Source organism: Lathyrus oleraceus, chromosome 4, assembly GCF_024323335.1.
Source record: "Lathyrus oleraceus cultivar Zhongwan6 chromosome 4, CAAS_Psat_ZW6_1.0, whole genome shotgun sequence".
In the NCBI taxonomy this organism is placed as follows: Eukaryota; Viridiplantae; Streptophyta; class Magnoliopsida; order Fabales; family Fabaceae; genus Lathyrus; species Lathyrus oleraceus.
In genome coordinates, this window is record NC_066582.1 from 359444042 (window position 1) to 359449560 (window position 5519).

Sequence of the window (5519 nt, forward strand, 5' to 3'; positions counted from 1 at the left end):
TTTCTCAAAATAATGAAAAGACAAATTACTTAGAGCGATGGACAATAACAGGAACATCAACAGCAACCCAATTGTTGCAAGCCTTTCCATGCGTTACAAAATTGGCGCAATTTTCATCTTCATCACCCTTAATCACAGCAGCTGAGTGTTGTTCATTACCATGGATGAACTCTCCGATATGGAAACTCGGTTGCATATCTTCAACTTTAACATTAGACAGCCTTCGTTGGAATCCCAAACCGACTATATTCTTGTTCTCGGCGACCTCTACCATACGACCCCACTGATCTGAACTGCCAGCTTCAATAATTTTTTGCGCATCTTTGAAAGAGGACATGGATGCCCCAGTTTTTACTTCAGCAATAGATAGAGCTTGGACAGAGTTTCAACCTCCTCATCATCTTCCACATATGAAAAAGACGATAAATGGCTTAACAACAACGCTTTCTATCCACCCACAATGACAAGCTTGCCATTCCTTACAAATTTCAGTTTCTGATGCAGAGTAGACGTCACAACTCCAGCCTCATGAATCTATGGCCTTCCCAACAAGAAACTATAGGTCGGGTGGATATCCATTACTTGAAAAGTAATTGTAAGACCCCAATTTTGACCCTAAGATCCCTCATGCAACTTCATCATATGTATTAGCATTGGGATCATACCTTGGCATCTTCCTTACCCCTATTTCATTAAGTTTGTTTAAAGATAGATCACGAAGCACCATGTGATTGTGTCATACTTGTATATTATCATTTTTACTAACCAAAATACCAAAAATATGTCTTTGCATTTGCCTAACTCTTTTGTAGGTATGGCATGATCCCCATTGATCTAGCAAGCTCATATCTAGGGTTTAAGACCCTCATGGCTAAAAGAACAACCAAGGATGGATCCACAATGTCTCAAAGCATCCTATATGAGTCCCCATGATCTTCATATGTTACTTTGATCAAGTATTCTTCAAGAGTTTGGAAGTAGTTTGCCTTGGAAACCCTAGTTTGTCTAGGTATCTTAAGTAACTTCTTCAACAAGCTTCCTCAGCAATTGATCAAATTTCTCAAGGGACACTTCAAATTTCATCATCTTATTCATATATGATCTACCATGAGCCTAAAAAGTCAAGAGAATTGGAAGTTAGCAAGATGGTTGATGGTGGTTGGCCAGATGAATTCATCTGATCAAAACTGGGTCTCCCTAGACCCTATCTCCTATACTTTTCACCATATGAAAATGATTCCAAGAGTAAATATACTCTAAATTTCATTCCAAACAACTTTCACGTTGAGACCTAGAGCTAGTTTTTCTTGGAAAATCATTTTCTATGTGGAAACATTATAGGCCATTTAGTCTAAACCCTAATTTGAAAGTCAACTTCCCAAGACCATAACTTTCTCAATTTTTATGAGATAAAATATTTCCAAGTTGAAAAATCAAATTCAAGATGTCTAGTGCAACCTTTATGTTTGGAGTGAGAGCTAATTCAAATTTTATGAGCATGTGATATGAGGATACATTATAGGTCATTTCTGCCTTATACCATTGAACAAGTGATTTTCCTCAACTTCAAAAATGCATAACTCTATCACTCTAAATCAAAATGACATGAAATTGGTGACCATTTTGAAGGTCTTTGGAAGATTTACAACTTTTATGAAGACACTATTTTCATTTGGAGCTCACATTAAAAGTTAAGTAAGGTGGAACATTGAGGTATATGACTTGCCAATTAGAAAAATTTTCAACATGTTGAAATTTCCAAACTTCCACCTCAAAATTCACCTTGATCCAATTTCCAAATGGAAAAGTGTTCAACATCAAAATTGTTCCCCTTGATCTAATCTTTCCAAAGAGTCATATTTCATGCATTTTAGATGAGGTTTGCTAGGGCTCCGCAGGGTCTTAACAGGTCTGCATCAAGTGGAAAAAATCAAATGTCCAAAACTTCACATTGCCTTGCCTTGCCATTCAAGCATCATTTGAACTTCAGTACAGTTGGAACTGGATCAAAATGGATTGCTTCATAGGCATGTACACGCACATTCAAGATTGTGCATGACATTGCCAAATTTAGAAAAATTTCAAGTGTGCAATTATCAATCCCAAATGCTATAAATATATGAGCTCTGAGCTCATTTCAAACACACCTTGCGCGTCAGCTTTGCCCCCACATTTCAAACCCTCACAATTAAAAGGAAAACCTGAGAATTTTCAACTTGAAAATTGAGTTTAAATCTCACTGTTTCGAGATTCAAAAAACTCCAGGATCCAAAGCTTTGTTCCATTGCCAAACCACTTCTGCAACCTCCTCGAGTATGATCAAATCAAGTTTGAAGCAAGCAAGATCCAGTTCTGCATAGCATTGAAGGTATTTTTTAGAAATCTTCTTCTCTTCGATTCTCACTCAATTCTCATCAATTCTTTTGGATCTTTGATTGTCTGATGTCCTACCAATGTAGGGAAGAAGATTGAGTTGCTTTGAGGTCAAATTGAAGCAACTCAGTTGACACACCTCAAAATTCAACTCCTCATATCTTCCTATATATGTGGAGTTAGTTAAAATTGAGGTCAGATTCGTGCTCTACGTCATTTTTTCTTTCAGATCATGTCCTCCTTTTTCATTTATGTGATGGTGATGACTGAACCAGTCCGGTGAGCCTCGCCTGAGAAGGTGACCGAAATTCCAGCTTCGGTGGTGTACTGTGTAACACCCCAAATAAAGAAAAAGAATTATTTAATTAAGTTGATAATATATTTATTAATTTAATTAAATAAAATTGAATTATTGGATTATTATTATTATTAATAATAATTATTGGAAAAATATATAAGTTGGAATAAGGAAAGGGTTTCATTTTTGGAAAAGGTTTCACGTGAGAAACAGAGAAGCTGCAGAGAAGAGGAAGAAGGGCAAAGAGCCGAAAAGCACGGTTGAGGAACGGAGAAGCTAAAGCTTAGAGATTTGCCGGATTGTTAAGGTAAGGGGGGTTTATCGTCGTTTAACGGGTATTATCGATTAACATGTAATGGGTAGTGATAAGCTGTTAATTTGACCGAATTGAGATTATGGATGCTGAAATATTATGATGAATAAGTTGAATTTAAGCTGAAATTAGATCGGTAGCTGTGTGAGTTGTGAGATTCTGAACGTATCGCTTTTTACGGATTTGGAATCGGAGGTCCGGAAGTCCTCCAACGGCGGAAAATGCGGAAACTCTGCATTCTGCCTTGTGTTAGCGCAGGAACTGCTGTTTCGCCTGCGTTAACCGGTTAACCCAGGGTGTTAACCGGTTAACACTGTTATAAATTGAGAAAATGTGGAGTTTTGCCTGCGTTAACCGATTAACCTATAGCGTTAACCGGTTAACACTGTTGCGTTTTGCCAGAAATGGTATTTTTGTCCTGCGTTAACCGGTTAACCTATAGCGTTAACCGGTTAACACTGTTGCAGTGTGGAAAAATAGTTGATTTTTATGTTGTAAAATGCAATTGGTAGTTGGCCTATTGCAGTTAATTGTGATGAATAAAATTGTTGAGTTTATGTTGTGAAATGCCGATGCAAATATGTTGAAAAGTTGATTATAAGTTATTTTGTTGAAAATATTAAGTTGTAGGCTGATGAGCCAAAGTTGATTTTAAGTTGCTTTGTTGAAAATTACTGAGTTGTAGGCTGATGAGCCAAAGTTGATTATAAGTTGTTTTGTTGAAAGAAAAGCTGTTATGTTGCTGTTATTCTTATGTTGTTGAGTTCAAGTCGTACATGCCATAGACATTCATATGCATTAAGTCGGGGCTTTTGCTCACACCACGTTGGCCTGGATTGGCAAAAATTATGGGGCTTTTGCTCACACCACGTTGGCCTGATTGGCAAAATTTTAAGTTGAAAGTTGAAGGCTTATGCCTTGATGCCCACTAAACTGGCAATGATTTTAAGTTGGGAGTTTTACTCCAAATGGTACCACATGCATAAAGAGTCGAGTCTCATTGAGTTGCATTTTATGTTGTTATTGAGTTGTATTTACGTTGTATTTGCGTATGATAATTGAGTTGAATGTGCCGTTACCGCATGCATGATATGATTTGGGTGATTAACGTGTAGAATTACTTAACATAACATGATGATTTATAATATTTGTTATATCGATTGAGAAACTCACCCTTACAATATTTTTCAGGTAACGAGCAGTGAGTTGAGTAGGAGCTAGTGCTTGAAGTCTAGTGTGGTTAGAGGGTCATGCTCTGATAGATGTAACATCGGGACGGGATGTTTGAATTGTCGAATAAATGTTAATTTTGATGAATTACAGATGTTGAAATATTTTATCCGCTGCGTATTGTTAAAGAAGTTTTTATGTCGAATAAAATTGAGTATGACTGCTTTTATGTTGAATTATGTGAAGAAGTTGTTATGTGACACCCTTGAGTGACAATATTTACTCTGATATGTATGATTTAATTGTTGTTGTTTTAATTAAATATTTGGGGTATTTAGAAGGGTGTTACATTAGTGGTATCAGAGCAGGTCGGTCTGTCCGGCCAGTTGTCGTGTCGTTACTGTCTAACAATTGTGTAATTGTTATTAATCTAACGTTAAGTTGTGTTGTATTGATAAGTTGAAATGGCTGGAAGGAATGACGCTGCAATGGCTGCCGCAATGCAAGCAATGGCACAAGCTGTGCAGAACTTGCCAAATGCTGGTGGAGATGCTGGATCACGTAGCTTGGCGACTTTTCAGAGAGAGAATCCGCCGGTGTTTAAAGGGAAGCATGATCCAGATGCAGCCTTGGGATGGTTGAAAGAGATTGAGAGAATCTTTCGTGTTATGGATTGCACTCCAGCTCAGAAGGTTCGGTATGGTACTCACATGCTAGCAGTCGAAGCTGATGACTGGTGGCTAGAGACTCACGAGAGGTTGACCGTGGCGGGTGAAGACGTTACTTGGGATGTATTCCGTAGGGAATTCCTGAGAAAGTATTATCCGGAAGATGTCCGTGGTAAGAAGGAAATTGAATTCCTTGAGCTGAAGCAAGGAAACATGTCTGTCACTGATTACGCTGCGAAATTTGTGGAGTTGTCCAAATTTTATCCTCATTACACTGGTGCTGGTGCTGAATTTTCAAAGTGCATCAAGTTTGAAAATGGATTGCGCTCTGAAATTAAGAAGGCTGTTGGGTATCAGAAGATACGCATTTTCACTGAATTGGTTGATAGCTGCAGGATATTTGAAGAGGACAATAATGCTCATTACAAGATTGTCAGTGATCGCAGAGGCAAGCAACATCAAAACCGTGGCAAGCCGTATGATGTTCCAGCTGGAAAGGGGAAGCAAAGAGCTGCTCCGGCTCAGAGAGCTAGTGGGGGAGGTGCTCCTACTGGTATAGTTTGCTTCAAGTGTGGTCAGGCTGGTCATAAGAGTAATGTATGCACTGCTGAAGTAAAGAGGTGTTTTCGCTGTGGTAAGATTGGCCATGCAATAGCTGATTGCGAGCACAAGGAAGTGATTTGTTTTAATTGCGGAG